This window comes from Macaca thibetana, chromosome 9 (assembly GCF_024542745.1).
Source record: "Macaca thibetana thibetana isolate TM-01 chromosome 9, ASM2454274v1, whole genome shotgun sequence".
NCBI classification, from domain to species: Eukaryota; Metazoa; Chordata; class Mammalia; order Primates; family Cercopithecidae; genus Macaca; species Macaca thibetana.
Window position 1 is genome coordinate 38398737 of NC_065586.1, and position 11684 is coordinate 38410420.

General features: G+C 40.3%; 1 pseudogene across 1 annotated transcript in view; it reads left to right on the plus strand.

The window, feature by feature from the left end:
• Window positions 1-7341, plus strand: part of LOC126962216 (zinc finger protein 37A-like) — a 35584-nt pseudogene extending 28243 nt beyond the window's left edge. The window contains exon 5 of the transcript XR_007728636.1: window positions 1079-7341. The product of XR_007728636.1 is annotated as a zinc finger protein 37A-like (transcript). The remainder of the gene's footprint in view (window positions 1-1078) is intronic.
• The last annotated feature ends 4343 nt before the right edge of the window (window positions 7342-11684 follow it).

Sequence of the window (11684 nt, forward strand, 5' to 3'; positions counted from 1 at the left end):
GCCGGGGACATAGTTGGTGAACGAAAACAGAACTGCATGGAATATTTTAAAATTCAGTGTTTAACAAAGAATATTTTAATAGCAATCCAGCTGATGTTTGTGCTTGAATGAATTATACAAACAGTCCTTTCATCTTTTTTAGTAAATGAACCTGGAAGTGGTGGGAAAATTTGGGAGGGCAACTTTTTAAAAACACTGTTAGACTGTAAGCTGACAATGAAAAAGCAATCAGTATAAGATTATGATGGGAATGAGCAATTTATGAGGGACAAACAGCGAAACTTACCTAGAGTGAAATATACTCATTCTAGACTTGTAAAAGAATGGCTTGGTTAAAGTGTTTGTTCTTGGGACCTTGGACTCAATATAGTGTAGTACAGTTGATGGAATAAAGGGCAAATCCCACAGCCGGAATAGAACCATAAGCCTGATCCTCTGGCAAGGATGGCTTGTTCACTCATTGATTTCACTCTTATTGTTGCATACTTTTATTCCTAGTGAATCAGAGCTAGAAAAACAATTAATCCAGGTGCAGTGGCTCATGTCTGTAATCCTAGTACTTTGGAAGTTCAATGTGGGTGAATTGCTTGAGGCCAGGAGTTCGAGACCAGCCTGGCTAACATGGCAAAATCCTGTCTCTACTAAAAACATAAAAACTAGCTGAACATGGTGGTGCACACCTGTAGTCCCAACTGCTTGGGAGGTTGAGGCATGAGAATCACTTGAACCCAGGGAGTAGAGGTTGCAATGAGCCAAGATCATGTCACTACGCTCCAGCCTGGGTGACAGAGCAAGACTCTGTCTCCAAAACAACAACAACATCAACAGCAGCAACAACAACAACACACAGAATTGGAGTCTGGATTATAGGACTATCTATGAATTAGAAATTTTAGAAATTTGATTTGTTGCTGCTGTGTTGAGTTGAAAAGAGGTATAAGACTGGAAGTGTGAACATTGTTGTCATAATATAGGTGTGAGGAGATAATGGCCTGAACTAAGCCTTCAAACATAATGCTAACTTTATTTATCTTACATATCCTTGTCAACTAATCTTTCTTGTCACTCTATATTTCAGAATTAATTAATACTAGTAGAAACTATTCAAGAATGAAATTCAATGAGTTTAACAAAGGTGGAAAATGTTTCTGTGATGAAAGCATGAAATAATTCATTTTGAAGAGGAATCTTATGAATATAATAAAAATGGGAATGGCTTCTGGCTGAATGCCTCATTTGGCATCAGAAAATTAAAAATTGGGAGCAACCTTTTGAATATAATAAATATGGGAAAGCTTTCACTGAGAATTCACTCTTCCTTGTATATTAGAGAGCTTACACAGGACAGAAAACCTGCAAATATACGGAACATGGGAAAACCTGTGGTATTTCATTTTTCATTACTCATCAGCAAACACATCCAAAAGAGAACCACTATGAATGCAAAGAATGTGGAGAAAATATCTTTGAGGAATCAATCTCCTTGAACATCAGAGTGTTTACCCATTCAGCCAGAGGTTAAATCCCACTCCAATTCAGAGAACCCACTCAATTTACAATATTATTAAATATAATGAATGTGGAACCTTTTTCAGTGAAAAATTAGTCCTTCATTTACAACATAGAACATATACAGGAGAAAAGCCTTATGAATGTCATGAATATGGAAAAACCTTCACCCAGAAGTCAGCTCACACGAGACATCAGAAAACACACACGGGGAAAACCCTATGAATGTCATGAATGTGAGAAGACCTTCTGTAAGAATTCAGACCTCATTAAACATCAAAGAACTCACACAGGGGAGAGATCTTAGAGATGTCTAGAATGTGGGAAATCCTTCAGTGAAAAGTCAGCCCTTACTCAACATCAGAGAACACACACAGAGGAGAAACCATATGAATGTCATGAATGTGGGAAAGCCTTCTCATTTAAGTCAGTCCTTACAGTGCATCAGAAAACACAGGGGAGAAGCCCTATGAATGCTATGCATGTGGGAAAGCCTTTCTCAGAAATCAGACCTCATTGAACATCAAAGAATTCACACAGGAGAAAAACCTTATGAATGTAATGAATATGGGAGGTCATTCTCTGAGAAGTCAACCCTTACTAAACATCTAAGAACTCACACAGGTGAGAAACCTTATAAATGTATTCAGTGTGGAGAATTTTTCTGCTACTACTCAAGTTTCACAGAACATCTGAGAAGACATACAGGGGAGAAACCTTTCAGATGTAATGAATGTGGGAAAACCTTCTATCAAAGTCGACCCTAATTGTTCCCCAGAGAACTCATATAAGACAGAAACCCTACGAATGTAATGAATGTGGAAAATCATTCTGTGTGAAGTCAAAACTCATTGCACATCGTAGCACACACACAGGGGAGAAACCCTATGAATGTAATGTTTGTGGAAAATCATTCCATATTAAGTCAAAACTAACTGTACGTCAGAGAACACACTTGGGGTGAAACCCTAGAGTTGTAGTAAGTGAGGGAAATTACTCTGGGTGAAGTCAGAACTTTGTAGAACAGAGAACATAAAGAGTGAGAGAAATCTGTTAATATAATGATAATGAGAACACCCTTGCCCTGAAGTCAATTCTTACAGTATAGAAGAAAACTTAAAGAGGGAAAAAACAATGTGAAGATAATGGAATGCAGGAAAACATTATTCTGGAATTTGGACCATACATTATATTATAAAACTGAAAGTGGAAAAAAATTATTGGTGATTGAATATAGGAAACATTTTGCTCAATGTCACACCTCAGTAAACATCAGAGAGTTCATACAGGGTTAAATGTGGCTCAGCATCCCTAGGTTGAGAAGGGACACATTTTTCTGCTACTCCAGTTTCACAGAACATCTGAAAAGACACACAGGAGAGAAACCTTTTGGGTGTAATGAATGTGGGAAAGCCTTTCGTCAGAAGTCAGCCCTAATTGTTCACCACAGAACGCATATAAGACAGAAACCCCATGGATATAATGAATGTGGAAAATCATTCTGTGTGAAGTCAAGAGGCCAGAGAAAATGCACAAACTATAGGAAACTATAGGAAAGAATTTACTATGAGGTTATATTTTATAGAGCATATGTAATAAGAAGTACCTTCTCAGTGAACATCACATAGTAGAGAAAGTATTTTTAATTGTATCCAATGTGTGGACGTTTTAAGTTAAAATCTAAATTTAATATAGACCAGAGGTGTTGATTTGCAGGATATCTAGCAATTTAAGAAAATGTGGAAAAAAGGTTTTTTCTTTCTTTTTTTCTTTCTTTTTTTTAAATTTTGAGATGGAGTCTTGCTGTGTCACCCAGGCTGGAGTGCAGTGGCGCAATCTCGTCTTGCTGCAAGCTCCGCCTCCCGGGTTCAAGCCATTCTCCTGCTTCAGCCTCCCAAGTAGCTGGGACTACAGGTGCCCACCACCACGCCTGGCTAATTTTTTGTGTTTTTAATAGAGACAGGGTTTCACTGTGATCTCAATCTCCTGACCTCATGATCCGCCCACTTTGGCCTCCCAGAGTGCTGGGATTACAGGCATGAACTACCACGTGAAAAAAGGTTTTTATTGAGAAATAGCATTTTATTTTGTTAATATCTGGTTTAGTTCATTGTCAAGACTATTTTCTAAGAGACTTGAAAAGATGCCACTCTGGAGCCAATGGCTATAAGTAATTCAAAAGTTTATTGCTTAGCCATATGTAAAATAAGGGAAGATTTTTTAGCAAAGGGAACCACAAGAGTGCTCTTGTATGTCCAGGAAGAAAGAGAAAAACCCTTAATCTGGGGCCATAGGGCAGGAGCCCACCAGCAGAATTTTTGAGTAATCCTGGGACGGACTAATTTTGGGCGACCCATCTCAGAATGGTGGATCAAAGGGGCAAGTCAACTTGCCTTGTATGCAACTTATGAGGATTAGTAGAAGACAGTGGGTCCAGATTTCTGGTGGTTTCTGCCCTAGCAGATGTCTAACACGTAAGCCAGGACATTCTGCTGTGAGTGACTTATTGTACCCAACTCTTATTTTTCTCCATACTGAAACACATCTTTCATAGGTGATATAACTTTAAAATGTATATGTAGATATAACTTAAATATGGGATTTTGAAAAAGCACAAATAGGCTGGGCATGGTGGCTCGCACCTGTAATCCTAGTACTTTGGGAGACTGAGGTGGACAAGACCTGAGGTCAGGAGTTCCAGACCAGCCTGGCCAACATGATGAAACCCTGTCTCTACTAAAAATACAAAAATTAGCCAGGCATGGTGGTGCACACCTGTAATCCCAGCTACTACAGAGGCTGAGGTGGGAGGATCACTTAAACCTGGGAGGTGGAGGTTTCAGTGAGATGAGATCATGCCACTGCACTCCAGCCTGAGTGACAGAGACTGTTTCAAAAAAAAAAAAAAAAAGCAAAAATAGGTTTCCCCATTGGGTAAGGTATAGTAGTTGGCAGCAGAATGGACCAATTGAGGACAACTGTGAAATTACAGAAAATATTTAAATGCAACTTAGTGCTATAGAAGCAAAGAGAACTAAAGGGGCAAAATTCTAGAGAGTGGTAAATCCCAGAAAGCACATGCACATAATGCAGCTGTTTGCTCAGGGGACCCTTTCCACTTCTGGCTATAGGGAAGAACCTGAATACTGAACTTGGTTCAGGAAGAGGGCCATACCCTGGGGGTCAGGGGAAGGCATGGGGGGACCAGAAACCAGGAGAACAAACGACTGCAATGAAAAAATGGATACACTAGGGGCTTCAAACACATATAATTTCTCAATAATTTTCCAGATGTCTCATGCTGCATAGGGCAGGAGGCTGAAAAACTAATTTGAGAAGAAAACAAGTAGAATTTTTGTTGCCTTGCATGTTGCAATACGGAGGAGAAATTATTAGAACTTAGGAAGTTTCAGCGGATTTGTCCTTTGGTGAACATGCCATCAGTAAAAGCCCTGGAAACAAGGTCATATCAGAGATTGATTGTGCCTTGTCACAACTGCAAACAATACTTGAGTGGAATATTTGAAAACTTGCTTAGAGAGAAAACTCTAGGACAGAGGGCTTCCCTGAAGTTATTCCAAATATTTAAGAAATAAAGAATACCAGGCTTTTACAAACTTTTCTAGAAGAAAAAAGATGGAAATTTTCCAATTCAGTTTTTGAGCCAGTGCAACTTTGATACCAAAACCAAAACCAAAAAAAAAAAAAAAAAAAAAAAAAAAAAAAAAAAAAAAGCTGTAGACCAAAGTCTCATAGATTTAGATGCAAAATCCTAAAATTGGAAAAAGAAAAATCTAGCCATATCCATAAACTATATCATCACCAAGAGATGTTTATTAGGACAATCAAAAGATGATTTATTATTTTAAAAAATCAATGTGACCTTCTATTCCTCTTTCTTTTGATTCCCCTCTTTGACTTTTTATGTCTCTTCTGCCTTCCCTCCCCAGAGTGGAGGAGTTAGACATGCCTCATGGGATGAGAGGAGTCGTGGTTCTCTTGTCTGCTGGCACCAAGAGTGCTGAGGGTGAGGTGTGGAAGGGACAGGGGGAGGAGATGGGCAGCATTGTTGAGAGATTGGTACTATTGAGCAAATAAATATGTTGAGAATGATGACAGCAAGGTTTCTCTCTGTTAGATAAAGTGTTTATAAAAATAGGAATGAAGAGAAGCTAGAAAACCTGGAGTGTGGGATTTGAATAGAGCTCATATCTTTTAAATATATAGGAACAAATAAATTGTTGTGTGCACACATATACATGTATTTTGTGATTCATTCTGAGAGGACATAAACACAGTGACACCTCAGTAACAGTAAGCACACCAACTGCCAAGTTACTAGTTTGTAAATACTATCCACAGAAAAGGGGACCAGGGATGATTCCTAGTCAGAGATTGGGATAAATACAAGATGAGCCTGAATCATCTCATGTACCAAAATACTCTGGCTGGGTTCAGTGGCTCATGCCTGTAATTCTAGCATGTTAGAAGGTCGAGGTGGGTGGGTTGCTTGAGCCCAGGAGTTTGAGACCAGCCTAGGTAACATGGCAAAACTGTCTCTACAAAAAAATACAAAACTTAGCCATGCATGGTGGCATGCAACTGTAGTCCGAGATACTCAGGAGGCAGAGAGGTGGGAGGATCACTTGAGCCTGGGAGATTGAGGCTACAATGAGCTCTGATCATGCCACTGCACTCCAGTCTGGAAGACAAAGTGAGACCCTGTCTCAGGAAAAAAGAAAAAATATGTCATTCAGCAAGTTAATGGATAAACTGTGGAACATCCAGAAAGCTTTAATATTCTTCAAAGAAATAGAAAACACAATCCTAAAATGATATGGGAACCACAAAAGACCTAGAATAATCAGATCTATTCTGAGCAAAAACAACCAAACAAAAAAATCAAAATGGAGGAATCATATTACCTGACTTCAAATTATTCTACAGAGCTACAGTATACAAAACAGCATGATACTGGCATAAAAACAAACACATTGGAACAGAATAGACAACCCAGAAACAAATTCATACATCTACGGTGAACTCACTTTTCACAAAGGTATGAAGAACATATGTTGGGGAAAAGATAATATCTTTAATAAATGGTGCAGGGAAAACTGGATATCCATATGCAGAAGAATGAAACTAGACCCCCATCTCTTACCATATACAAAAATCAAAATCAATTAAAAAGTTAAATCTAAGACCTCGAACTATGAAACAGCTAAAAGAAAACATTGGGGAATCTCTCCAGGACATTGGAGTTGGCAAAGATTTCTTGTGTAATACCTGACAAACAGGCAACCAAAGCAAAAGTGGACAAGTGGGATCACATCAAGTTAAAAAGCTTCTGCATTGCAAAGGAAACAAAGTGAAGAGACAACCCATAGAATGGGAGAGAATATTTGCAAACTATCTGTCTGTATTAGGCCATTCTTGAAATACTATAAAGAAATACTTGAGACTGGGTAATTTATAAAGAAGAGGCTTAATTGACTCAAGGTTTTGCAGACTGTACAGGAAGCATGGTGCTAACATCTGATCAGCTTGTAGGGAGGCGTCAGGAAGCTTCCTACCATGATGGAAGGCAAAAGGGGAGTACGTTCCTCACATGCTAGGAGCAGGGGCAAAGACAGAGGGAGAGGGAGGTACCACACACTTAACCAGATCTTGTGAGTACTCAGGTCTTGTGAGGGGTGCTTGAGGTCATGGATACCCCATTTATCCTGATGTGTTTATACACATTTCATGCCTGTATCAAAACGCTATAAACATTTACACCTACTTTGTACCCACAAAAATTTAAAAATAAAGTGAAGTTCAATGTTTAAAGACTCATTATTAATACTAGTTTCTATAAATTTAATATTTCAGTAAAACTCCCAATATTTATTCTTAACACTGGAAAAAGTTTTCCAAAATGTACATGGCAGAAATAAGGGCCTGGATTCGAGGACAGCATCAATTAATGAGGGATCCTCCCCCTTGACCAAAATACCTTCCACCAAGACTCACCTTTAACGCTGAGGATTACATCTCAAAATAAGATTTAGGCAGGGACAAATATCCAAACTATATCACTAGCTATATCAGAAGCTGTAATTATAACTATATCAAGAGCTATAACAATTCTATAGAAAAAAATCTAATCTGATTGAAAACTGGGCAAAAATCTGAATAGACGTTTCTCAAAAGAAGACATTCAAATGGCAAACAGGCATATGAAAATGTACTCAACATCATTGATCCATTAGAGAAATGCAAATCAAAACTACAATGAGATATCATCTCACCCCAGTTCAAATGTCTTCTGTCCAAAAGACAGGTAGTAACAAATGCTGAAGAAGATGTGGAGAAAAGGGAACCCTTGTGCACTGTGGAAATGTATAGTAGTACAACCACTATGGAGAACAGTTTGTAGGTACCTCAAAAACTAAAAATAGAGCTACCATACAATCCAGCAATTCCACTGATAGATATATACTCCAAAGAAAGGAAATCAGCATATTGAAGATATATCTGTACCATGTTTACTGCAGCACTACTCACAACAGCCAAGATTTGGAAGCAACCTAAGTATCTATCAGCAGATGAATGGATAAATAAAATATGGTGCATATACACAATGGAATATAGAAAATAAATATGGAACATACAAAAATAAATTTAATGCACTTAATTTAAAATAATATGGCCAGGCGCGGTGGCTCAAGCCTGTAATCCCAGCACTTTGGGAGGCCGAGACGGGCAGATCATGAGGTCAGGAGATTGAGGCCATCCTGGCTAACACTGTGAAACCCCGTCTCTACTAAAAAAATACAAAAAACTAGCCGGGCGTGGTGGCAGGCGCCTGTAGTCCCAGCTACTCGGGAAGCTGAGGCAGGAGAATGGCGTAAACCTGGGAGGCGGAGCTTGCAGTGAGCTGAGATCCTGGTACTGCACTCCAGCCTGGGCAACAGAGCGAGACTCTGTCTCAAAAAAATTAAATAGGGCGGAGCAAGATGGCTGAATGGGAACAGCTCCAGTCTCCAACTCCCAGCGCGAGCCACACAGAAGACCGGTGATTTCTGCATTTTCAACTGAGGTACTGGGTTCATCTCACTGGGGAGTGCCGGACGATAGGTGCTGGTCAGCTGCTGCAGCCCGACCAGCGAGAGCTGAAGCAGGGCGAGGCATCGCCTCACCTGGGAAGCGCAAGGGGGAAGGGAATCCCTTTTCCTAGCCAGGGGAACTGAGACACACAACACCTGGAAAATCGGGTAACTCCCACCCCAATACTGTGCTTTAAGTAAACAGGCACACCAGGAGATCATATCCCACACCTGGCCGGGAGGGTCCCACGCCCACGGAGCCTCCTACATTGCTAGCATAGCAGTCTGAGATCTAACTGCAAGGCAGCAGCGAGGCAGGGGGAGGGGCGCCCGCCATTGCTGAGGCTTAAGTAGGTAAACAAAGCTGCTGGGAAGCTCGAACTGGGTGGAGCTCACAGCAGCTCAAGGAAACCTGCCTGTCTCTGTAGACTCCACCTCTGGGGACAGGGCACAGTAAACAATAACAAAAGCAGCAGAAAACTTGCAGACGCAAACGACTCTGTCTGACAGCTTTGAAGAGAGCAGTGGATCTCCCAACACGGAGGTTGAGATCTGAGAAGGGACAGACTGCCTGCTCAAGTGGGTCCCTGAACCCCGAGTAGCCTAACTGGGAGACATCCCCCACTAGGGGCAGTCTGACACGCCACACCTCACAGGGTGGAGTACACCCCTGAGAGGAAGCTTCCAAAGCAAGAATCAGACAGGTACACTCGCTGTTCAGAAATATTCTATCTTCTGCAGCCTCTGCTGCTGATACCCAGGCAAACAGGGTCTGGAGTGGACCTCAAGCAATCTCCAACAGACCTACAGCTGAGGGTCCTGACTGCTAGAAGGAAAATTATCAAACAGGAAGGACACCTACACCAAAACCCCATCAGTACATCACCATCATCAAAGACCAGAGGCAGATAAAACCACAAAGATGGGGAAAAAGCAGGGCAGAAAAGCTGGAAATTCAAAAAATAAGAGCACATCTCCCCCGGCAAAGGAGCGCAGCTCATCGCCAGCAACGGATCAAAGCTGGATGGAGAATGACTTTGATGAGATGAGAGAAGAAGGCTTCAGTCCATCAAATTTCTCAGAGCTAAAGGAGGAATTACGTACCCAGCGCAAAGAAACTAAAAATCTTGAAAAAAAAGTGGAAGAATTGATGGCTAGAGTAATTAATGCAGAGAAGGTCATAAACGAAATGAAAGAGATGAAAACCATGACACGAGAAATACGTGACAAATGCACAAGCTTCAGTAACCAACTCGATCAACTGGAAGAAAGAGTATCAGCGATTGAGGATCAAATGAATGAAATTAAGCAAGAAGAGAAACCAAAAGAAAAAAGAAGAAAAAGAAATGAACAAAGCCTGCAAGAAGTATGGGATTATGTAAAAAGACCAAATCTACGTCTGATTGGGGTGCCTGAAAGTGAGGGGGAAAATGGAACCAAGTTGGAAAACACTCTTCAGGATATCATCCAGGAGAACTTCCCCAACCTAGTAGGGCAGGCCAACATTCAAATCCAGGAAATACAGAGAATGCCACAAAGATACTCCTCTAGAAGAGCAACTCCAAGACACATAATTGCCAGATTCACCAAACTTGAAATGAAGGGAAAAATCTTAAGGGCAGCCAGAGAGAAAGGTCGGGTTACCCACAAAGGGAAACCCATCAGACTAACAGCAGATCTCTCGGCAGAAACTCTCCAAGCCAGAAGAGAGTGAGGGCCAATATTCAACATTCTTAAAGAAAAGAATTTTCAACCCAGAATTTCATATCCAGCCAAACTAAGTTTCATAAGTGAAGGAGAAATAAAATCCTTTACAGATAAGCAAATGCTTAGAGATTTTGTCACCACCAGGCCTGCCTTACAAGAGACCCTGAAGGAAGCACTAAACATGGAAAGGAACAACCGGAACCAGCCATTGCAAAAACATGCCAAAATGTAAAGACCATCGAGGCTAGGAAGAAACTACATCAACTAACGAGCAAAATAACCAGTTAATATCATAATGGCAGGATCAAGTTCACACATAACAATCTTAACCTTAAATGTAAATGGACTAAATGCTCCAATTAAAAGACATAGACTGGCAAACTGGATAAAGAGTCAAGACCCATCAGTCTGCTGTATTCAGGAGACCCATCTCACACGCAGAGACATACATAGGCTCAAAATAAAGGGATGGAGGAAGATGTACCAAGCAAATGGAGAACAAAAAAAAGCAGGGGTTGCAATACTAGTCTCTGATAAAACAGATTTTAAACCATCAAAGATCAAAAGAGACAAGGCCATTACATAATGGTAAAGGGATCAATTCAACAGGAAGAGCTAAGTATCCTAAATATATATGCACCCAATACAGGAGCACCCAGATTCATAAAGCAAGTCCTTAGAGACTTACAAAGAGACTTAGACTCCCATATAATAATAATGGGAGATTTCAACACCCCACTGTCAACATTAGACAGATCAACGAGACAGAAAGTTAACAAGGATATCCAGGAATTGAACTCATCTCTGCAGCAAGCAGACCTAATAGACATCTACAGAACTCTCCACCCCAAATCAACAGAATATACATTCTACTCAGCACCACATCACACTTATTCCAAAATTGACCACATAATTGGAAGTAAAGCACTCCAGCAAATGTACAAGAACAGAAACTATAACAAACTGTCTCTCAGACTACAGTGCAATCAAACTAGAACTCAGGACTAAGAAACTCAATCAAAACCGCTCAACTACATGGAAACTGAATAACCTACTCCTGAATGACAACTGGGTACATAACGAAATGAAGGCAGAAATAAAGATGTTCTTTGAAACCAACGAGAACAAAGATACAACATACCAGAATCTCTGGGACACATTTAAAGCAGTGTGTAGAGGGAAATTTAGAGCACTAAATGCCCACAAGAGAAAGCAGGAAAGATCAAAAATTGACACTCTAACATCACAATTAAAAGAACTAGAGAAGCATGAGCAAACACATTCAAAAGCTAGCAGAAGGCAAGAAATAACTAAGATCAGAGCAGAACTGAAGGAGATAGAGACACAAAAAACCCTCCAAAAAATCAATGAATCCAG